Source organism: Mesoplodon bidens (genome assembly GCF_964165515.1).
Source record: "Mesoplodon bidens genome assembly, chromosome: 3".
Lineage (NCBI taxonomy): Eukaryota > Metazoa > Chordata > Mammalia > Artiodactyla > Ziphiidae > Mesoplodon > Mesoplodon bidens.
In genome coordinates, this window is record NC_138178.1 from 62,604,895 (window position 1) to 62,630,005 (window position 25,111).

At 43.7% G+C, this 25,111-nt stretch overlaps 1 protein-coding gene across 4 annotated transcripts in view; it reads left to right on the top strand.

The window, feature by feature from the left end:
- Window positions 1–24,971: 24,971 nt before the first annotated feature.
- The window catches only part of CD276 (CD276 molecule), a 30,393-nt gene continuing 30,253 nt past the window's right edge, over window positions 24,972–25,111 (top strand). For 2 of the 4 annotated variants that reach the window (XM_081227443.1, XM_081227441.1), the window contains exon 1: window positions 24,972–25,072. The gene's annotated coding sequence lies outside the window, so the exon portion shown is untranslated. The remainder of the gene's footprint in view (window positions 25,073–25,111) is intronic. The other 2 variants (XM_081227440.1, XM_081227442.1) reach the window with 1 other exon arrangement.

Here is a 25,111-nt window from a genome sequence, read left to right on the forward strand (position 1 = left end):
TATTACAGTCTTTTCACTCTGTCTGGTGGGAACAAGAACTAGTCCCAGCTGTGTGTGAGCTCCAGGAATTATTCAGCCTACTGTTTTCCAGTGGTTCTTTCCCCAGCCTCCTGGAGTTTCATCCCAATCATGTGCAGATTAGACTCAGCCAAAGACTAAATCCTTTTGCTGATCTCTAGAGCTTTCTGTTTGCACAGCTTCCTCCTTTCAGTATAGTGCCCCACAAATTCTATCCATGACAGCCTCTCCAAATTCCAATCTCTGTCTCCTCAATATAGCAATACAAATTCTGGTTGAGTTCTCCCTCCCTGCACCCAGAAAACTTCCTCAAGGCAGTAAGCTGGGGCAATTTTAGGACTCACAATGTTTGTTTCCCTTCTCTCAGTACTGTGCTGTGTGTTCAACTCACATTTCCTTCTTCACAAGATCAAAGATATGACCCTGAGATGCTTGAAAGAGTCCAGGTTAAATAGATTCTCTTTTGCTTCTTATTTGGACCATGGCTTTCTTATACAGATTCTTTCCTAGAATTTCTAATTACCTTCCTCTCTTGTTGAGAAAACAAATATGGCCATAGCACTAAGCTCTTCGAGCTCCTTATCTACCATTTTTGCTTGGAATCTATTCTACTTTTCTTGTGGAATACATTCTATCCTCTTGATCTGTTATTCTAATATGAAGTGGTTGGCTTCTAGGTCTGTCGCTGTGTGGTCTTAGTAAGACTCCTCTACTAAGGAGTTGAACACTGGTAGATTCCCACCCAGATAATCAGTCTAGGTCAACAATGATAATCCCATTCACTTTGCTAGTGATTGGCTCAGAAATGTGACTCAATTCTGGGTAATGAGACACAAGATAAATTAGCAAAGGGTTTCTGGTAAAGGTTTTCTTGTTCGTAAGAGGGAAGAAACACAGAAAACACAGCCCTTTTTCTTCTTTTGGACATTGTCATATGTAGATATTACACCTAAAATTGTAGGAGCCATATTGCTATCAGCTTGAGGCTGAAGCCAATGCTAAGAGGTGACAGAAGACAGATATGGAAAGAACCTGGGCTCCAGATGGTGTCACAGAGTTAATGAATCAACTAATTCTGGAACCCCTATATCTGGACTTCCCGTTTCCTTGTTGCTTAAACCAGTTTCTGTTTCTTAGAGACAAAATAATATTTTATATCGAAAACACTGTTGGATGGCTGTCCAATATTTTTTCTCCTTTTAAAAAAATGTCAATATTTGTTTTGTTCTCCTATTGCTACCTTTTCATAGCAGCATATTCTTACTTTATAGATGCAGTTTGCTTGATTATCTTCAGGAACGCTAATTCACGTAAGATTTTTTAAGTCCTGTTTCCTGAATTAACTTTGTTTCCTCTAGGGTTGAATGTCCTATTTGTTCATCTTGGTTCTCTCATGCTGTTGGTTTTCCTAATGTCTGATGATTCTTAATTGCCCATTTATATTTTGTAATGCAAGACTAGGTTGATATGTAGCTTATATTCATTCTCTTAATACTTAAAGTTCCATTTCCAAGACTGATTTCTCTTCTTTATTGCAGGATTCATGAAAGTCTCTAGGTCAGGAACAGTCAGAAAAGCTCATACAGTGGCTAAAAAAGGGAAGACTTTAAAGGTGAGTCCTTTATTTTACTCATGAGTGGGCTGCATTTTAAATTTTCTTTCTTCTTTTCCTGCATTTACTTTGTGAATTTAAAGAATTGTCTTTGACCTAACCTGATTCTCTGATCCCAAGATCTGACTGAGAGTCCCCCTCAGGCAGATTTTCCAATTTGATTAGAGTGGTAATCATGGCTTTATCTTGGGGCCAAACATTGCAGCCAGCTGCTCTATATATAGAGGAGATGATGACTGGCTCAGTCCTCCAGGGCAGACCTTTAATTAGTTATCCATGGTCCACTCGTGCTCCCTGCCCTTGTTAACTCCTTGAAGCTCTTTGAGAAAAAGCAACTCTAATATATGTTTCAAATCTCTGCTATATTTGTTTAGGATGCAATTTGCTCTGCTGTGCTTTCTCCATCAATTGCATGTCATCTTCATTAATTGATCTTTGCTTTTGTGGACCTCTGGTTCATTGGATTGAATTAATCCTCAGTTCACAGTAATCAATTATCATCAGTCTACAATGCTCCATCATCATTATCATCATCATTATTGGTACTACTATTACTATTATTTATTTTGGTCTTCATGCACCATTTCAACTCTTATTCTTCTTTATAGGAAGAATGTATTTTTACTTGATGTATGTTTGTATTTTTAACTTATATAAATGGTACTAAAAGATTTGTTTCTTTTTTTCAGTCAACATTGTGTTTTAAATATATATCCACAATATTCTATAAATATACAATTAATACTTTAGAATGGAATCTGGTAGTCCATTATAATCCTCCACTACATTTATTTATTTATTTATTTATTCTTTGGTGTTGGATACCTACCTTAACTCCAACTCTATACTCCCACAAACACTTCATAGGGATTCTTATTTCCCCATATATTTCAACACTTGCTGTTTTTCTACTTTCTAATTTTTGCCCATCTGAGGGACATGAAGTAGTATTTCATTGTTGTTTTAATTTATATTTCCTGAGCATCTCTTCCTAGCTACATGTTAACCACTTGGATTTCCCCATCTGCAAATTGCCTGTTGGGATATATTAGATTATGCTACTTTAACAACCAAAAAATTTTGTTGCTTTAAAAAAAGAAATGTTTATCTTTTGTTCTTACTACATGTCCATAGTGGCTTGTCAGAGGGGCTCTAGTCTTTAACCACTCAGGGACCCAGGATAATGAAGCAGCCATAATCTTGGACACTGCCAGTCATTATCCCAGAGGAAAAAAGAACATGATGAATCATACATTGGCTCTGGAGCTTCCACCCAGAAATGACACAAATCATTTCCACTCACATTTCATTGCCATAGCTAGTTACATGGCCACATTTAACTTCAAGAATATGGGAAAGTACAATCCTACTGTCCAGAAGGAGGAGAGCTGAAAATATTTGGTGAACAACCATCATCTGTCCTTCTAGTCAATATATTCAGTTGGTATTTTCCCCTCATAAAAAAAATACACCCCGGGATTTCCCTGGTGGTCCAGTGGTAAAGAATCCGCCTTCCAACACAGGGGATGAGGGTTCGATCCCTGGTAGGGGAACTAAGATCCCGCATGCTGCAGGGCAACTAAACCCACGCACCACAACTGTTGAGCTTGTGCACCACAACTACAGAGCCCACGCACCCTGAAGCCTGCGTGTCACAACTAGAGAGAGAAAGCCCTCAGGCCACAGCTAGAGAGAAACCCAAGCAGACCGCATGCCTTAACAAAAATATCCCACATGCCTCAACAAAGGTCCCGTGTGCCACAACTAAGTCCCAATGCAGCCAAAAAAAAAAGGAAAATAAATAAATATTATTTTTATTTATTTTTTAAAATTTATTATTTATTTTATTTATTTATTAAGACAACTTCCTACCTAAGGGAGTTGTCTAAACATTGTAGGGGAAGGAAATTTTTTCCTTTTACTCTTCTAGGTTCTCTGCTGGGGCCCCTACAACAAAAGACAGATTAACAAGAGAAAAAAAACAGAAGGTTATTCACATGAATATTTCATATATACATGGAAGAAACTCAGGGAAGAGTAACTCAGGGAGGGTGCTTAGAACTCTGGTTTATATAGCATCTTCAACAAATGACAATAAATTCATAGAGAAATGACAGGACAAAGGAAATATTATTTTAGGCTTCCATTTTTTTAGGCTTCCATGGGCAAACTGTGGGAAGGTAAATATATAGGGAACCAATGGTAGATAGAGGCTAGTTAGTAAATTTGTTATGTAGATTCTCTGGTGTTTTCAGGCTGATAGGGTCTAAAGTTACCTCTGGTGATTAACTTTTGTCCTTTCTAGTAGAGAAGGGAAGGGGGACACCTTTGAAAATTTATGTCCTGCTTTAAGGCAAATAGGAAGAGAGCAGGGAGCTTTTCTTGTATTTGCTTTTTCTGAATTGACTTCAGCTCAATATAGTCCTTATGCCAAAGTGTCACATTTTGGGGTAACATATTTTGGTTTTCTGTATATTCCATGAAGTCATCCCCACCTTCTATCCCGAGGATGCATATATTCCTTGCTTTGACACTGATTTCCTTCCCTGGGAGTAGCTACCTTGTCCTTTATCCTTTGCAACCCCTGGCTCTACTTTCTGGAAGATTGTTTACTCTCCATCATCCTCTTTGGCCTTATCTGATGTAGGCGTTACCATATTTCCTGCCCATTGATGGTTGGGGACTCTAGAGTCCTTTAAAAGCTCAAAGGGTCACAGACTTTTAAAGTTTACACTTAAAATTTCTTTGGCAACATAATGCTCTTCAAAAACTTACTAGTCTTCTTATTTATTTGATTCCAGTCAGTTCCATATGACAGAGCTCATCCATAGTTATTTTCTAAATGAACTTCTTGGATTTGCTACATTTCTTTCTCATCCTATTCCCCACCCCTTCCCTTTCACTTAGTTGCAGGTAAGGTATTCAGCTTTTGTGGAAGAGCTGCACATTTAGACTCTATCCCAAGATCTCTTTTGTCAAATTAAAAGGAATTACTGAATACCTCACCTTCAGCTGGACCCTCACTTTGAGACAGCATAATCCATTCAAATGTTTTTATCACTGGATGAAATAGCCACAAACTTGACTTGATCCTTGAAAAAAGGCTGAGATTTTAATTGGCCTTTGATCTTTCAAGTCCTTCTCATTTTTCCTTTCACTTGTTAGGATCGAGGAGCAGTTATCACTTCCAACTGTGCAAGACCCCAGTTTTCTGATCCTTCTCAATTTCCTTCCATTCCCGCTTGGAAATGTGCCAGTTATTTTCTGAACTTATTTCAAATGCAGTCAAGAGAAACTAATGCTCGCTACTATCTTCTTCTCCCCTAGGGTTATTGCAGGTGGCAATTTTATCCAATATTTTGCCACTACATAACATGAATTGCTGTCCTTCCAACAACTGCTCACAGTTTTCTCACCACCTGATGACAAGCTCTTAATCACTGCCACAAATTTTAGATAATATTGTTTGGTAAGACCCCACTTCTCTATCAGTCAAGATAGAATAAATTATGCTAGGGTGACAGATGACCATGACATCTTAATAGCTCAAACCTACAAAGGAGTATTTCTGGGTCACTGCGAGTCAGCAGGAGTCTCCACTTATCAGAGCCACTCAGAAACCCAGGCTAATGGAGTCACCACCATCGCTAACATTGCTTGTCACGACACCAAAGGGAAAAAAATGTGGTAAGCTACACAATGGCTCTGCTTCTGCAGAACCATTTAAAAACTTTAAGCTTCTGCTTAGAAGTGTCACTTGTCACTTCCACTGAAATTTCACCGACTAAGCAAGTTATATGGCACTTCTATCTTCATGGAGACAGGAAAGTGTAACCCTACCACATATCCAGGAGGAGAATCAGAGATATTGGGGGAATGGAACTAATGACTACCAGTCTCACATACTTTGTCCATTTTTATTGTGGCTCCATTTTTATTGTGGCTCCTGTCATTTTCTTGTTACTTGTTAGAGTTCCTTGTAGGGTCTAGAAGGTATTGCTCCCTCATCAGTTTTCAGTGTTGAAATTATCTTCTCTCTGCCACTGATCTGTTAACTTTGTCTATGGTGTCCTTCACTGAGCAGAAATTCTTTATGTTGATGTAGATCAAGTCATCAATTTTTTCCAGATGAAATTTTCTGCGCTGGGGGGGTCTTGTTTAAGAAATCCTTTCCCATCCCAAGGTCACAAGATGTGATCATATACTTTCTTCTGTTAAGTCCATATTATACTTTTCACATTTAGATTTTATATATATCTAGAGTTCACATTTATTTATTTATTTATTTGTTTGTTTAATTTTTTTAGAAGATGATGGGGGTAGGAGTTTATTAATTAATTAATTTATTTATGGCTGTATTGGGTCTTCGTTGCGGTGTGCGGGCTTTCTCTAGTTGCCGCAAGCGGGGGCTACTCTTTGTTGCAGTGTGTGGGCTTCTCATTGCGGTGGCTTCTCTTGTTGCTAAGCACAGGCTCTAGGTGCATGGGCTTCAGTAGCTGTGGCACGCGGGCTCAGTAGTTGTGGCTCATGGGCTTTAGAGCTCAGGCTCAGTAGTTGTGGTGTAGGGGCTTAGTTGCTCTGCGGCATGTGGGATCTTCCCAGAATCAGGGCTTGAACCCATGTCCCCTTCGTTGGCAGGCGGATTCCCAACCACTGCGCCACCAGGGAAGTCCAAGTGTTCACTTTTTAAAAGGTGTAGAGATCTTTTATTGTAATCCTTACAATGAGCCAGTATTCTCAATATCATCAACTATAAAATTCATTATTTTTCCACTGATTTCTGATTCCATGTTTATCATATTTCAAGTTCATTAATATCTGTTTCTGTTCCATTGACCTATTTATTTGTTTCAACTCCAGTTCTACACTAGTTTTAGCACTATGGTTTTGTAGAATGTGTTAATATATATTAGGGAGAATCTTTGCTTTTCTTCAAAGTTTTTTTAGTGATCAGTGATCTTCTATTCTTCCCTGTACATTTCAGAATCAATTTGTAAAGTTTCTAGATTACTTTTGATAGAAATTCTACTAAGAGTATCAATTAATTTGAAGGATAATTTACATCTTTGTGATGTTAAAATTTCCCATTCTTTAACATGGTATATCTTTCCATATATCCTGGTCTTCATTTATGTCTTTTATTAGATATTTAAAGCTTTTCTAGTATATTCTTTGATAGGTTAATTTCTATATATTATACAGTTTTTTATTGCTACTGTGAATGGTATCTGAGTTTATATTACATTTTCTGGTTGTTAATAAATGATGTAGAGGAAGGCTACTGATTTTTAAATTTTGTTAATATTGCAACTGGGCTTACTAATCTAAAAAATTATCTGATATTCTCTTGAGTTTTCTATTCATATGATCACATTTATCATTTGAAAATAATTACATTTTCTTCTCTTCTTCTCCAAACCTTAAATCTCTTTCCTCACTTTTTAATTTGTATTATTATAATGCTAAGGTTGAATAGTGGTGGGGATATTATTTATCCTTGGCTTGTTCATAATTTTAATACCTTCATTAAGCATGATGTTTTTCAAGGTGTAAGTTATATTCAGCGAAAATCATAGATCTTCAGTGAACTATTTAATCAGTTTTGGTGGACACAGACATTTGCTTCACCTCAGAATGCCCCCTTGTGCTCCTTTACAACCTCTCCCCTCTCCAGAAGCAACCACTATTCTACTTTTTATAATTATGTTAATTTTGCCTATTCTAGAATTTCATGTGAATGGAATTATAGCAGAATGTATTTTTATATGCCTGGTTTCTTTCAATCAGGATAGTATTTTAGAGATTCATCTATGTTGTCACTTGTATTGGTAGTGTGTTCCTTTTTACTGCTTAGTAGTATTTCATTGTATGACTATACCACATTTTGTTTATTCTCCTTTTGATGGGCATCTGGGTTATTTCCAGTTTCGGACTATTATGAATAAAACTGCTATGAACATTCTTACACAAGGCTTTTTGTGGACATATGTTTTTATTTCTCTAGGAGTGGAATTGTTGAGTCATAGTGTAGTTGCATATATAACTTTTTAAGAAACCACCAGTTTTCCAATGTGATTGTTTCATTTTATACTTCCACCAGCAACATGTGAAAGATCCAGTTGCTCCACATCTTATACAACATTTAGTGTTGTAAATTGTTGTAAATCTATTCCATTTTACTTGCTGTCAGGTATGTATTGTCCTTATTGTAATAGTGCCTAATTGTTTTAATTAGCATTTCCATGATGACTAACCTTTTGAGCCCTTCTTTTTTATCTATGTATTGACCATTTGTATATCTTCTTTCGTGAAATGTTCGAGTTTTTTGCCCATTAAAATTTTTTGTTGTTGTTTTTATTTTTATCATTGTGTTGCAAGAGTTTTTTATATATTGTGGATACAAGCCCTTCATCAGATAGATGTGTTGTGAATATTACTCTCAATCTGGCTTGCCTATTTTCTTGATGGTGCTTTCTGATGAATGAAATTTTTAATTTTGATGAAGTCCAACTAATTAGTCTTTTTTTTATGGTTTATACTTTCTGAATCCTCCCTGAGAAATCTTTGCCTACTCAGAGGTCACAAAAATATTCTCCTAGTACCTCTAATAGCTTTATTATTTTAGCTCTTGTGTTTCAGCCTGTGATCCTTCTCAGATTGGTTTTTTTTTTGATTTTTTTTTTTTTTTTTTTTGCGGTACGCGGGCCTCTCACTGTTGTGGCCTCTCCCGTTGCGGAGCACAGGCTCCGGACGCGCAGGCCCAGCGGCCATGGCTCACGGGCCCAGCCGCTCCGCGGCCTGTGGGATCCTCCCGGACCGGGGCACGAACCCGTGTCCCCCGCATCGGCAAGCGGACTCTCAACCACTGCGCCACCAGGGAGGCCCATCAGATTGGTTTTTGTGTATAGTGTGAGGTAGGGGTTGAAGTCCTTTATTTCTCATATGGATATTCAATTTTTCCAGCACCATTAATTGAGGATATTTTCCTTTCTCCATTGAATTTCTTTGACATTTTAATCAAAAAATCATTTGACTGTATATATGTGGGTCTATATCTGGACTCCCTGTTTGATTTTGTTGGTTTATTTGACTATCCTTCCTCCAATAGTACATTATCTTGGCTGCAGTTTTGGTTTGGATATTTTTGATCTGAAAAATGTCATTACTTTGCTTTCATATCTTGAAGAGATAGAATTATGATAGAATTATTTTTGCTGGAGATAGAATTATGTTTGCAGTTTTTTTTTCTTTCAGCACCTTAAAATGTCATTCAATTTCCACAGCTTCCAAAATTTTGATGCGAAATTATCAAATCTTATTGTTGCTCCTTTGTTTTTTTTGTTCTTTGTTTTTGCGGTATGTGGGCCTCTCATTGTTGTGGCCTCTCCCGTTGCGAAGCACAGGCTCCGGACGTGCAGGCTCAGCAGCCATGGCTCACGGGCCCAGCCGCTCCGCGGCACGTGGGATCCTCCCAGACCGGGGCACGAACCCGCGTCCCCTGCATCGGCAGGTGGACTCTCAACCACTGCACCACCAGGGAAGCCCTATTGTTGCTCCTTTGAAAGTACATGTGTGTCCTTATTCTCAGGCTGGTTTTTGCTTCTTAGCTTTGGTGTTCAGCTATTTGATTATTAAGTGTTTAGGCATTATTTTCTTTATATCTATCCAATTTGTATCTATGCTTTCACCAAGCATCTTGAATTTTTACACTGATATCTTTGAACAGTTTTGGAAAGTTCTTAATCTTTCTCTTTTCCAACTTTGCTTCTGTCTCATTCTCTCTCTCCTCTTTGCTTGGACTCCAATTGCACATAAACCTTTGATCGTGTCTCACATGTCTTTTGTGCTCTCTTCTTTCCATTCTTTTTTCTCTGTGGGCTTCAGCTTGAATAATTTATTCTTTTATTTTAAAAAAAATTTTATTTAGGGCTTCCCTGGTGGTGCAGTGGTTGAGAGTCTGCCTGCCGATGCAGGGGACACGGGTTCGTGCCCCGGTCCGGAAAGATCCCACATTCCGTGGAGCGGCTGGGCCCATGACCCATGGCCACTGAGCCTGTGCGTCCGGAGCCTGTGCTCCACAACGGGAGAGGCCACAACAGTGAGAGGCCCGCGTACCACAAAAGAAAAAAAAAAATATATATATATATTTATTTATTTATTTATTTATTTATTTGGTTGGGCCAGGTCTTAGTTTCAGCATATGGGATCTTCACTGTGGCATGCGGGATCTTTAGTTGTGGCATGCAGGCTCTAGTTCCCTGACCAGGGTTCAAACCTGGGCCCCCTGCATTGGGAGCATGGAGTCTTAATCACTGGACCACCAGGGAAGTCCCAGTTTGGATAATTTATATTGACCTTTGGGTTTACCAATTCTGTCTGTTGCTTTTATTTTTATTTTTTTTATTTGCGGTACGCGGGCCTCTCACTGCTGTGGCCTCTCCCGCTGCAGAGACGCACAGGCTCAGCAGCCGTGGCTCACAGGCCCAGCCGCTCCGCGGCATGTGGGATTCTCCCGGACCGGGGCACGAACCCGCGTCCCCTGCATCGGCAGGCGGACTCTCAACCACTGCGCCACCAGGGAAGCCCCTGTCTGTTGCTTTTAAACCCATCCAGTGAATTTGTAATTTCAGATATTGTACTTTGCAGTTCCAGAAAATCCATATGATATTTTTATAGATTACAATTATCTGCTCAAGTATTCTTTTCAACAATTTTGTCATATTTTCCATTTTCCTCTTTAACATACTTGTAATAGGTATTTAAAATGCCTTGTCTGAGGCAATAGAAATAAAAGCAAAAATAAGCAAATGGGGCCTAATCAAACTTACAAGCTTTTGCACAGCAAAGGAAACCATAAAAAAAACAAAAACAAAAACAAAAAGACAACCTATGGAATGGGAGAAAATATTTACCAATGATGTGAGTGACAAGGGCTTAATCTCCAAAATATACAAACACCTCATACAACTCAATAACAAAAAAACAAACAACCCAATCAAAAAATGGGCAGAAGACCTAAATAGACGTTTCTCCAACAGGTACCTGAAAAGATGCTCAACATCACTAATTATTAGAGAAATGCAAATCAAAACTACAGTGAGGTAACACCTCACACTGGTCAGAATGACCATCATTAAAAATATTTACAAATAATACATGCTGGAGAGGGTGTGGAGAAAAGGGAACCCTCCTACACTATTGGTGAGAATGTAAATTGGTAGAGCCACTATGGAAAACAGTATAGAGGTTCTTAAAAAAACTAAAAATAGAGTTGCCATATGATCCAACAATCCCACTCCTGGGCATAAATCCAGACAAAACTATAATTCAAAAATATATATGCACCCCTATGTTCATAGCAGCACTATTCACAATAGCTAAGACATGGAAACAAGCTAAATGTCCATCAACAGATGAATGGATATATACAATAGAATATTACTCAGCCATAAAAAAGAATGAAATAATGCCATTTGCAGCAACATGGATGCAACTAGAGATTATTATACTAAGTGAAGTAAGGCAGAAAGAGAAAGACAAATACCATATATGATATCACTTATATGTGGAATCTGAAATATGACACAAATGAACTTATCTACAAAACAGACTTACAGACATACAGAACAGACTTGTGGTTGCCAAGGGGGAGAGAGGGTGGGGGAGGGATGGATTGGGAGTTTGGGATTAGCAGATGCAAACTATTACATATAGAATGGAGAGACAACAAGGTCCTACTGTATAGCACAGGGAACTATATTCAATATCCTGTGAGAAACCATAATGGAAAAGAATATGAAAAAGAATAGACATATGTATAACTGAACCACTTTGCTGTACAGCAGAAATTAAGACAACATTGTAAATCTACTATATTTCAATAAAATGAACATTTTTTTTAATGTTAAAAAAAACACCTTGTCTGGCAAGATGGCAGCAGTGGTGACCTTCCTCCAGCTGCTGGCCCAGGGCAGCCTGGCGGTTTGGAGCCTGCCCGGGGCGCCAGGTGCTTCAGGGTGTGGTCCTTGCCAACTGGTGAGAAGGTCATGCACACTGGCCAGGCCTATGACCATAAAGATTACAGGAAAGTTCAATTTGTAGGTTGTCAGAAAGAGGCGAATGAAACCTTCACCATCAATCTGATAGCAGAGTAGCCTGTGAGTGAAGTCAGGAGTCAAGTGATATCATGTGACAGGGGTGGGGGGGTCCAAGGCCACCTCAAAGTATACATAAACTAGGACAAAAAACAAAGATGGCGACATGTGGCTACTGTGGACTGCAGTTCAGACAGCACCATCCCTAGGGGGATACATGGGAGCATTTCAGTGATGGAGTGAAAATCAGGAGACCCTGGTGCTGTACGTATTGCATCACTAGTGCTGAATAAAGGGTGTTCTCAAGGAAAAAAAGTAATAATATAAAATAAAAACTCCTGTCTGCTAAATGGAAAATATGGGTCAACTGTGGGTCTTCTTCTATTTTTTTCTGAGAATATATGATCACATTTTCCTGCCTTTTCACATGCCTTATAATTCTTTATTGTACACTGGAGATTGTATATACATGAACTGAGACTGAAGAATTTTCCCTAGATAGGTTTTACCCTTCCTATATTAGGCAGATAAAATACAGGGCCAGTCACAACCATGTGATTAGAAAATGATCTAGATGTAGGTTGGGTTGTAGTTCTTTTTGACTCAGTCTCCCTCTGGTTTGGTTGAGAGCTAGTCAAGTCTCTACTTCCTTAACCATAAGGCACCGTGGGAAACTCATTTATGCCTTTCAGATGTTTGAACTTAGCTCTTTAGCCTCCCAACCAATACAGCTTCAAAATTTGGCAAATATCATGAGAGGGAGACCAGCTATGTGTTTGACACAAACCTTCCTCCCTCTAGCAGGACTTTGTCTCCTAAGTACTGTGAGTCTGTGGGAAATTTCACTTTGTTATTCTGCACCCTCCCTATTACACACACCTCCCCCGAGCCTCCTGTGCCACTCAAGCACATAGCAAATGCTCTGTGAATGAAGACTGCCTATGCTTGAGGGTTCTTTTCAATCAAAGGCTCTGTATCTTTAACTATGGACAATAATTGGACATTGTATTTTAAAATACTTTATCTTCTGTTTCTTTTTCTTTTTCTGAGACTCCAGTTAAATTCATGTCATCCACTCCACTTTTGTCATCCATACCTCTTAACTTTTCTTTGTCTTTTCCATCTCTATATGCTTCCTGATTTTTTTTTTTTTTTTTTGCGGTACGCGGGCCTCTCGCTGTTGTGGCCTCTCCCGTTGCAGAGCACAGGCTCTGGACGTGCAGGCTCAGCGGCCATGGCTCACGGGCCCAGCCGCTCCACGGCACGTGGGATCTTCCCAGACTGGGGCATGAACCCGTGTCCCCTGCATCGGCAGATGGACTCTCAACCACTGCGCCACCAGGGAAGCCCCTGATATTTTTTATGTTGGTTTTTGTCCTCTGCCTAATCTTCCAACTCTCTCATCTGTTCTTGGACTGAATACATTCTGCTGTTTACCCCCACCTACCGAGTTACTTGTTTCAGTGATTATAGTTGTCATTCCCAACATTTATAGTTTTTTTTTTATAGTTGCTTTTCTTGCTTTATATTTACAATGTCCTCCCTTATGTCTTGAAGGGAGACATGTATTGTCCTTAATGTAAATTCTTCTTCTGCCCAGTCTGTTCACTTCACTTCTGCTATAGTCATTCTTTTGTTGGTTATTTTTGGCTCTGAGCTCATGTTCCCTTGGAAGTGTCAGCTCTCTTGGCCAATAATGTGTACTTTGGGAGGAGGAGTGAGATTAAAGACCGGGTTCCAGCTTTGGCTCTTCCTGGTGAAGTTATGAGGGGAGTGCCTCAGGGTGTAGAGCCTCTGAGCATCTGTTCCCTGTTTGTCAATGACCACAGAGAAGCCAGAGAACCCTGCCTTCCAGGGAACATCTCTGAGCTTTGCCCTAGTCGCTCCTCTTTTCTAAGAGCTGCCTCGCTCTGTGTAGTCAGTTATCCCAATCAAGGTGTGGAAGGAGAGACTGCTCAGTGGCTGGCTGCTTGCCTGCCTTTGTTTGTTGAATCTATTTCTCATCCTAGCTGGCTCCAAAACTGCCTTGAGGTTACCTTGCCATTTCTAGCTGGTGCTATGTTGATGTTTTCTGCCCACAGACGTGAAAGGGCAGACTACCATGAATCTGGAGAATTGTGGAGGAGAGAAAATCCACAACTAGAAAGCCTTCCCTCAGATTCTCATCCATCCATGATATCTGACTTTCTCCACCTCTGATCTGCAGTATTCTCCCAGACTGGGATCCGTCTGGCTTCTGTTTCTCCAGAGTTAGGTTCTGGGATACATCACCCATCTTTCACTAATACAGTGTCTTCGGGGTTGAGTTTGGGGGAGGGAATCTTCAGTCTACTTAATTCAGTATCAAGATGGGACTCTGAAACCTCCATCTGCTTTTCATTATCTAGAAATTTCCCAGTATTTCTGGCCTGCCAATGGCTCTTCATCTTATTTCCTATTTCTGTTATGTATTGGTTATTTTAAAAGTTGATTATATATCTGTTCTGTCATTTCAAATGCAAGACCGTGTTCTAAAAGCCTTCCTCCTATTTTTTTTTTTTTTTTTTTTTTCCGTACGCAGGCCTCTCACTGCTGTGGCCTCTCCCGTTGTGGAGCACAGGCTCCGGACGCACAGGCTCAGCAGCCATGGCTCACAGGCCCAGCCGCTCTGCGGCATGTGGGATCTTCCCGGACCGGGGCACGAACCCGTGTCCCCTGCATCGGCAGGCAGACTCTCAACCACTGCGCCACCAGGGAAGCCCCCTCCTCTTCTTTTGAAGGATCTCCTACTTGGTAAGAAGCTGGGGTCTCATCTTCCTTCTCCCTAGCTTTTCCATCTGTAACACGGGAGCAAACTGACTAGATGGTGTTTGAGGCCTTCCTCCTCTCATGTGCTATGACTCCAAAGATCAGGTCCAGCTGTTGTTTGGCTCATTTTCTTCTTTACATTCCACATTAGTTCATAAATGTGGGTGGAGGTGCCACATTCTCCCTGACCTCATTCTGGTCATGAGTAGTCAGAGAACAAAATGGAGAGCCGAGAAATGGATAGTTTCCTGTTAGAAGAAAAGCATAAACCATCTACAAAAACAATTCCAAAAATGAGCAGCTGAGCTAGGTGAACAGAGGACTATCCTGAGAAATGTAAACCTGGTGGCAGGGGCTGGGGTGTATGGAGTGGGGGATAATTTAAGGATTTCTTATCATTCCCAAAGCAAAAGCAGACTTCCAAATTACTTTTATCTTGTCCTCTGGTCTTTCAAAGGCCCTGTCGCCCCCAGGAGCTGCTAATGACTAATGTGAGATCATAACCTCCTAGGAGATAGGGGTGTCTCTGTGTGGCCTATGATGCCAGAAAACAGGGTAGTAACCTGAATGATCTCCAAGTATCTCACCTATCAAATACTCTGTGGTGTCTCTTTGTAGGGGCAGAGACCATGAATACTTCTGGGAAGAGCCAAAATCCACTTTCACTCTGAGAAGGCTTGGGGGAGTGGGAAAGAGCACCAGGATGCTCACTGTCTCTTAAATCTAACCTTGGACTTGTATTTGATTATTCAGCCTGTGGTCCCTGCCCATAAAGACCTGAGTCTGACAGCTCTAGAAGTGAGAGGGATAGGGTGGTGGTATGGCCTTTGAAGTCCAAGAATGAGGCATAGGCACTGTGCCATCCAAGGCACTCCTTGCCATCCATGATTTTAGGCATCACAAGGCCATAGACTATTGATCAAGGACCTCAGCTCAAGCCTCATATACATATGGGAAACTCAGGCTAAGAGAGGTCAGAGACTTACCTGATATCACATAGTGAGTCAACAGCTGACTTAGAATTAAAACCCAAGTCCTCTTATTCCCATGCAGGAGTCCAGTACCTGTACCCAGGTTCCTCAGGTAAGTTCCTGAAAGTTCTCAGACCCCACTGAGTTTGAGGGATACCCTGGGTCAGGCATAGAGCAAGGGCTAATTAAACATGTATTACTGGGCTTCCCTGGTGGCGCAGTGGTTGAGAGTCTGCCTGCCGATGCAGGGGACACGGGTTCGTGCCCCGGTCCTGGAAGATCCCACATGCTGCAGAGCGGCTAGGCCCACGAGCCATGGCCGCTGAGCCTGTGCGTCCGGAGCCTGTGGGTCTTCCCAGGAGACCCACATCCAATGATGGAACAGTTGTTGGGTACAAAAGGCCAGCCCTGACTCTAACACAGGACAATGCTAAAGAGGTCATCCCAGCTTCATAGTGCCCCGTGAGGTTGGCTCAGGCCACTCCTGCAACTGTATTGTGGCCCGAAGTCTCTCTCTGCCCATTTCTTTTCTTCCTAAGGCGTTGAGCCCAAGAGCATCCCTAATAAACTTCCTGCATGCTAATCTCCATCTTCGAGTCTGCTTCCCAGTCACCTGTCCTGCCATACTTGGGTTGAGTTACAGTCATGAGGAAGCTAGACCTTGGGAAGGAGCTGGGGTCAGGTGGCTTCAGTCATGGAGGGGAAGCCCCGAAAAGAGATGGCTCAGGAGGTAGGGCACAGACTCTGAACCTGGAGACCTAGATTCCTGCCTCCACAGAGCAGCTATCTGCCCTACTGGGATCTTGCCTGCAACCCCCCAGACAGATGGGGGGAAGAAGACATATGATTATTGCTGTTCCAAACTGTGATCTTTCATGACTATTTAAAAACCATGCTGTGTGTCCCAGAGGATCAATCTCTCTCATTCTCATTGCCGCTAACTCAAATCTTTACCCTTTTCTCAGGCTCCATCCACTTACTTCCCTTGCTCTTAGCAGATGATCCTGCCTTCTACTTCACAGGAAAAAAAAATGAAGCCTTTGGTGGGGCCTCCATTGATTTACCATCTCTCATCCTTATTACCCCATCATCAGCTCCTTCCCTCCAGCCCAAGGAAGGAGTGGGTCTCCTAGGCTCTGAATCCTGTGCCCTTCCGCCTTCTCAGAGATCGCTATGTGCCAAGTATCATACCTCTTCTCCCTCATGGGACTTCTTCTCTCTTGGTACCTTCCCACAGGCACATAAACATGCTCAGGTCTCTCATGCCTTGAAAAAACTGCAATCTTTTCTCATCCATGTGTTCTTCAACGACTGGTCCTTCCATTCACCCATCCATTCACTCAACAAACTTTAATTGAACACCTACTATGTGTCAGGCACTATTCTGGGTGCAGGAATACAGCAGCGAACAAAAGAAAATCCTGATTCTCATGGAAATTATATTCTATGGGGGGAGATTATAGAAAATAAATGTGTAAATGAGTATAGAAAATAAATGTGTAATTGAGTAATATTATAATATTGTCAGAAGGTAAATAAATGCTAAGTGGAAAAAATCAAGCAGAGTAAAGGAATTAAAGAATGACTGGGGATGGGGGATTGGTGGATATCATTTTATATAGGGTGGTCAAGGAAGGCCTCCCTGGTAAGGTAACATTTGAACAGAGACCTGGAGGAAGTAAGGGAATGAGTTATATGGACATCTGTGGGAAGAATGTCCCAGTCAGGGGGAATAGTAAATGCAAAGGTTCTGAGGCAAACATACCTTGTGTGTTCAAGGAACAGCAAGGAAAGGATGATGGAGGAAAGGAAACAACAGGGAACATGGTAGGAGATGAGATCAGAAGGATAGTAGGCAGCCAGGTTATGTAGGACTTTGTAGGCCAACATAAAGACTCAGCTTTTACCCTGGAGAATTCTAAGCGGAGGAATGACTTAATTTGCCTGTGCTTAAAAGGATTACTCTAGCTTCTGTACCGAAAATAAACTACAGAGAGAAAGATAGACGCAAAGAGACCAATTAGGAGGCTATTGCAATACAGGCAAGTGATGGAGATGGGTCGTAGCAGTGGAAATGGAGAGAGTTCATCTGGTCTGAAGGTAGATCCAGTAGGATTGGTGATATGGGGTGTGCAAGAAAGAGAAAAATTAAGGGTGACTGCAAGATTTTTAGCCTGAGCTACTGGAAGAATTGCCATCACCTGAGGTACAGACAGCTGTAGGAGAAATGGTTTGTTTTTGTTTTGTTTCCTTTTGTTTCATTGACAGTGGGGAGGAGGGGAATGGAAATCATGATTCTTATTGGAGACAAATGGAGATGTCAAGTAGGCAGTTGGAAATATAGAATTCAAAACACAGTCCAAGCTGGAGATTTTCTTTGGAGAGTTATTGGCACATAGATGGTATTTAAAGTGATGAGATGACCAAGGGAGTGGCTGTAGACCCAGAAGAAGAGTTCTGAGTACCAAGTCCCGGGGTTCCCCAACATTCAGGGGTTGGGGACAAGAGAAGGACCCAGCATAGGAGACTAGAAGGAGGAACAAGTCAGGTGAGAAGAAAAGCAAGAGAGGGGAGTGTTCTAGAAGCTGGAAGTGTTACAAGAAAGAGAGGAAATGAATCAGGGGAGAGAGTGAACAGATTGATGATCAGGAGACAGGCAGAATGACTGGAGTGATGATGCCCTTGAGTAGGAGAGAGAGCACAAGAGGAGGGCCAGCCTCAACACCCACCTTTCACCCAGAGCACTGGCGGTGGGGGGGGCAGGGTGTGCGTCAGGCAGAGTATGTGGGCCCAGGTGCTCTATCTCCCCTCCCAGCTCTGCTCTTCTCAAGGGTTTTCCCCCTTCTGCCTCTATCAGCTGACCCCTTTCCTCCTCTCAGACCCATGAGGCACACAACTGGGGTAATCAGATCAAGGTCTTCCCAACCTGTGCATTGTCTTAGAGAAGTGTTAGACCTGGGCAGGACCCTGATGCTGTTCACTTGTCAAATTAGTCCCTTCCCTCAAGGTCAGCTAGAAACCCACCTCTCCTGGGAACCCTTCCCTGACCTCCACAGCCCCAGTCCACTCTGCTTTCCCCTCTTCTCTCCTCCCCCTTTCTCCTCCAGCTCCAAGCATTGCAGAGCATCCTTGTGGCCCTAGGGTGAGGTGGGGATGGAAGCCCTATTCAGCTGCCTTTCCACTTATCACCAGGAGGGGGCTCAGGGCAGCAAGTGCTTATGTCAACCTTGGAAGGAAGGAACTTGGGGGAAAACAAGCATGGAAGTTGGAGGCAAATTTACTCCCTTCCTGGCTTTGCAGACCACTTGTCCATGGTGGTAGTTTGCTTCATTAGTCCTGCCCGCTACAGGGCCAAGGGGGAAATCCTTCTGGTGCTCTCAGTGAGAAATGGCCGGCTGCAGGAGAGCGTGGGGTGGATTCTTTTGGAGGAAAAGGAGGCAGAGACCCTGAACAGCTGACCCATTCCCCCCCACCACATGGCCAGTCCTTGGCAGAGCTGGGAGGTGAGCCCTGGTGTCCTGGCTTCCAGCCTACTGTACTGTCTATACCACAGTCCCGCCAGCCAAGGTTAAGGCGTTCCCTCCAGAGGTCAAGTTTTCTTTCAGTTACAACATGTGGGAAGCATGGGTGAGGAACCTGGAGGAGAATGAGCCTGGGTTCCTGCCCCAAGGGAGCTCTCAAAATGCTTATGGAGATAAGGCATGAGACAAGCAGAGAACACGGTTGACAGCACATGTCAGATCAGATCAGGGTTGAAGTAGGCACCTGCACCCTGAGGGGGACTTATGGAAGGTAGTAACCGATTTGTCCAGTTTGAGAGAACCACTTCTGATAGACTCCCTTTCCCTGAGGGGAGGGGATGGAGCTGTGTGAATATCTACTGAGGGTGGAGGGTGTGGAGTGATGGAGAGGAACCACATTTTGACAGCAATGCTGACCCCAACAGAATGGTGAAGGGCTGATGGGGAAATTTCTAGGGTGAGGGAAGAAACTTGGTGGCTGGGGTCATTCCTCAGAGGTGGCCACACATCTCTCTGAGTGGACAGTCATTGCTACTGCTAAGGTTCCCTCTCAGAAACCTGAGGCCCATCACCATTTGTCTGTGGAGGTGTTGGGTTTCCTCGGAAAGTCTGGTCGTAGAGATTTCTTTAGAAGTTGTGTTTGTGATGAGCTCATCATGGGAAATGACAAAAGGAGGAAAGGTGCCAAATATGTTATTGTGCTGAAAGTCCTGTTTTAAGAAAACAAATGCAAGATTGTATTCATTAGCAACTGCCAGCCACAAACGTGGAAAAACAGTTAAGCCAATGAGGCATAATACCCCACATCTGATGCGGGAACCTTGGGTGAAGTGGGCCAGTGGGAAGAAAGCCTGGTTTCCAGCTGGTGGGAAGAAGCAGGGAGGGAGGTGCCCTGTAAGAGGACTGAGCCTTTGGTCACTGACTGGAGATGCTGCAGCTCACACAGCTTGTCTCGGGTCATCTTCCCCAGCAGCAGGGATCCAAGTGGAGACCTGGCAGTGGCCAAGACATGGTCTGAGAGAGCTCACTTCCATCACACACTGTATTTCTTCCAAAGAGAGGGACAGTGGCCTGAGAGAAGACAGGGAGGGAAAGGGGGCCAGGACTGGCAATCGGTGGTCCTGCCCCCAGAAATCAGAGATTGACATAAAGAACTGGCAGGTTAAGAATGACCCATAAGGGAGGACTGAATAAATTGTTCTCAGCACTGGGGCAGTGAAGCCTTCCCTTGTGTCCCTACCAGGACTGAGACTATGGTAAGATGTCCTGAAGATGCCCAGGCACACTTTCTCAAGCCCAACTAAAACCAAATGACCATACTGAGAACATGTGACTGAAAACAGCACTTAAGTATTAGTACTTAAGACTTAGCACCTGGATTGGGATTGGGACTTCTGGATTTCAAGAGGTTTATCCACTGTCTTCCTTACAAGGATCTCCACTGCCAACTTCAGATGCTGGACCCCTTGTTCTCCGTGCCTTATTCTTCTAGCTGGAACTCTTTGTCATCCTGTTATGTGCTCTCTTCTCTGAGTCTGTCATAGGCCAAACCTAAAAGCAGGACTAGGGTGAGGGTGCCGTAAATGAGGCATCTATGATGCAAACTTGAAGGAGGTGCTTGCTCTCAGGGCCCTGCAAGTGCTAATAACTCAACTACTTTCACGTGATTAGAAGTCACTAGAAAAAACCCAACTCCCATTGTGATGACAGATTTCCCTTGGCATTATGGTGCAATTTTTACGTTCTCGTTTTGTTCTTTAATTCTGGCCCAACACTCCTATTGGGAGGACGACCCTGACCCTCAGCAGCAGGATACAGGCTCTGAGATGGATTACGAGGACTGGGAGCATTGTAAGCCTGGGTTATGGAGAAGGAGGAAGCAAGGGGGAGGAGGCTGAATGGCTCCACCTGGAACAGATAATGAAGAAGGGATGGTGGGTCGGATAGAGGTAGCTAGTTATACAAGCCTGGTTAGGGGTTAGGGGGTGTTTTGTTATTTTGTAGTGTGTGTGTGTGTGTGTGGGGGGGGGTGAAGTGTTCCCAGATGATCCTCCCAGGAGGATTATTATTTTAATAATCATTTAATAATAAATATTATTATTTTATTTTGCCAGCCAGAAGCTTCCAGCTGGAAGTATTTGGATCTAGACACCTGAAGTTTACTCCAACACTCAAGTGCCAGAAATAAGAAACTTTCTAGCAGGAACCTGCAGTAGTCACTCTACACCATATTCAACTCTACACTGGATCCATTCATTCAGGGAAATGGAGTTGACATAGACCGTCTGGGCTGGCTGGCTGGATCCACATCGGCAGCCCTGGGAGCCCTAAATGAGCGAGTGGGGCAGGTTGGGGGATGTGGCCTTTGCCAAGACATCAGGGACTTGAGGCCTGAAAATGCAGACAACTCAGGAGGTGATTTGCAGCAACCAGCCTGAGTGGAGGTAGACCAATGCCAAGATACTGGTGTCACAGGGATCCTCGGAAAAAATGCTCAAATTGGGCCTTAAACCCCCAGTGCTACCAAGAATTGATTTTTCTTTCTTACAGACGTGAAAGATTTTGAGTATTGTCCTTAGGTGAGGCATGTCAATGTCTCTAAGCTGCTTTCTGAAAGATGGACTGCTTAGCTGCGCTATAGAGCCAAAAACATCTGTATAGCCCCCACTTTAAAGCTAGGTTAAGGAATCCAGTTGCTAGATTTAAGAGTATTCAAACACATGAGGGAGACACTTGTCCTTTTGTATGTCAAAGGAGGTCAAAGGAAATTGTCTTTGAATTTCACCATGAACTCAGAATTTCTGTCCTGGGGAGAGTAATAAGAGGGTCAGAACACCCCTTCCCTTTGCCAGAATGGTGGTCTGATGTTCCTTATAGGTAGCCTGGGGAGGACAAGACTATGAAGGGTCACCATTCCTCCCTCATCAATCCTGAGCGAGCAATGGCAATTCGAGGGCCAGGCCAAGGGCTGGAAGCAATCCGGGGCCAGGGTGGCAGCTCCACAATGCCTTCAGGGACCAGGCTTTTTCTGACTTTCTCGCCTGCCACCCTTACTTAGCTTTTGTCCTAATGGTTGCAAGATGGCTGCTTTACTGTCTGGTTTTGTGTCTGCACTTCAGGCACAAAGAGAAAAGGGAGTGAAAGGCAAAAGGCAAGGCTCATGCCAGCTAAGCCTGCTCTTTTCTATTTTTTTAATTGTGGAAAAATAAACACAACATAAAATTTATCTTCGGCACTTTTAAATGTATAGTTCAGTAGTAAGTGCATTCACATTGTTGTGCAATCAATCTCCAGTCTCTTTTCAGCAAAACTGAAACTCTGTACCCATTAAACAATAACTCTCCATTCTCCCTCTCCCAGTCCCTGGCAACCACCATTCTACTTTCTGTCTCTATGAATTTGACTACATTAGTACCTCATATAAGTGGAATCATACAATATTTGTCTTTCTGTGGTTGGCTTTTTTCACTTAGCATAATGGCCTCAAGGTTCATCCATGTTCTATCATGTGTCAGAATTTCCTTCCTTTTTAAGGCTGAATAATATTCCATTTTATTGATGGGCACTTGCATTGCTTCCACCTTTTGGCTATTGTGAATAATGCTGCTATGAATATGGATGTACAAATATCTCTGAGACACTAATTTCAATTCTTTTGGATACACCCAGAAGTAGAATTGTTGGATCCTATGGTAGTTCTATCTTTAGTTTTTTGAGGAACCACCATGATGTTTTTGATAGTGTCAACAATCTCCTTTAACAAAGGGCTTTCCCTGAAGCCCCAACCAATGAATTTCACTTCCATCTCATTGGCCACATTAGATCATGTGACTGCCTCTAGCTACAAGGGAGTCTGAGGAAGACTGTATTTTCAACTAGGCATAGAACAAACATTCCCTGACCTGAGGAGATTCCTGTGTGCTGGGATGGTCTAGCTGTTTGTGTCCAGGGCCAAATGTCTGAGTCACAGCTGAGCCTGTCCTACAGACACTCTGCCTAACCCCTGCCCACAGTGTTTGCCCTTTCTGGGGGGTATCAGCACCCTATTAAGCCACTGCTTCCAGGAATGACAGCCAGTACTCATTTCCTTCCCTCCTGACTTGATCTCTCTAGCAATGATGATAAAAGTCTTCCCCCAGCCTCTGCCATAAACTATATACAATACAGTTTATGCTATAAACTACCCTGTGCTGTTCCTTCACTGTCCATCACGGCTGAATTGTGCCTTCCCTGCCAGACTGTAAGTCCTCTGGGACAGGACCTGTGTCACCACCTTGGGGCACAAAGCACAGGACTGACTCCTGGTGGAGGAGAGGAAAGCAAATTCCTCTAGATTAGTTCTAAGTCCTGCTGCGGGGCTCCTGGACCTCTCAGCTCAGGGGCACCTCTCCCTGGGATGCTTCTCCCCCAGGTCTTGAGGCCTATTCGGGGCTACTCATACTGAGAACTGTGAGGCCAGGCCCAGGCTGGACAGAGCAGAGAGAAGCAGTGTGGATTGGAGGGGAGGCTGATGACCTTCAAGAACTCTGGACCAGATGGCCTGGCCTTGATCCCTCCACTCTCTGCCCCATCCCTAGGAGCAGTCACACAGACACAGCCGCTATCAAACTTACATTCAGAAACACATGTGCACCTAGATGCAGAGAGTTACTCACAGGTGTTCACAAATACAGACACCCATGCCTCACTGCCACACACAAACACACTACAGTTAAGTTTGAATTCAGCACTTACATGCAAGGGGGCAAATCTTGGTTCCTTCACTTAATGGTTGGATATCCTTAAGTAAGTTACCTATCTCCTTGTGTCTTAATTTCCTTATTTGTGAAAATGAGGATAATAATAGCATTACCTCATTGCATTGCTGGAAAGATGAAATGAGATAAAATGGTAAAGAGCTTAAAACAGTGGCTGACACACAGAGATGAGCATGTATTCATGCATATTTCCTAAGCCCTCTCTCATATTGCTGCTGACACTTGGTGGTGGGTCTGGCCGTAAGACAAATTGGAGTCCCTTTAATCTCTCTGAGCCTCAGTTTTCTCACCTGTAAAATGGGGATAATATTATCTACATGGTCCAGCTGTTGTGAGGATTTAAAGAGGCCCCACATGGAAAGCTCTTAGCCTCTACCCTGGCCTACAGAAGCCTGCTACACTTTAGCTGTTGCTGTCTGTAACTAATGGAGAACAGGTCAGAGACTAGGTGCAGGGGCCGGATGTGCCAAGGCAGAGGCCCGACCCCCATCTCTCCCCAGGCTGGAGGTTCAAGCCTGACCCCCCCATCTCCTTCCAGGCTGGAACTGGTTCCTATAAAGACAGAGCCCCAGGTCATGGGGAGGGGGTTGGGGCGGTGTCAGAGCTGCTCCCCCTTTGGGGGCCTGGGGTAGCCATTAGCCTGGCATGGGGCTGGGGGCAGGGCTGGCCGGGTGGCCGGGGGCGGAAGGAAAAGGGGAAAACCAGCTAGGTGGAAATTACCCTGCGGTTGGCTCAGGCGCCCACGACACACTGTATTTATAGAGAGCTCCCAGCAGCTCTCAATGCCTCACAGTCGAATTAACCCTTTCCAGGCCACGGTACCAGCCTGGTGGCGGAGAACACTGGACTGGGGGTCAGACAGCCAGATCCGAGCTCCGGCTCTGCTGCCAGCGGCCTGGAGGGGGAGCCGGGGTGGTCAGTAACCATTCACCTGTCCCCCTAGCAGAAAATAAACTTCGGATCTTGGGAGGGTGGGACAGGGTGGGAGATGGGCAGAGATCAGACCAGCGCCCCTTTACTAGGGCCCCCGCGTGGGTCTGGACCCGGGTCAGGGGCGGGTCCTGGCCGGGTGCCCTGCCCAGCGGGCGGGCTCAGGCCTCTGCCCCAAACCTTCGCCGCGGGGCCAATCCCGCCTCTGGGGCGCACCCGGGCCGCCTTTCCGGGCCTGCAGCTTCCTCCAGCCCGCCCCGCCCCTCGGACTCCCGGGGCCGCCCCCGGACCCCTTTCGCGCCCGGCCTCGCGGCGGCGGCGGCGGCGGCGACTCGGCAGCGCTCCGCCGCGTCCCCGAGTCGCGGGAGTCAGGCGCGGCGCGGTGAGTGCTTGCGTGGCGGGCTCGGCGCGCGTCCGGGCG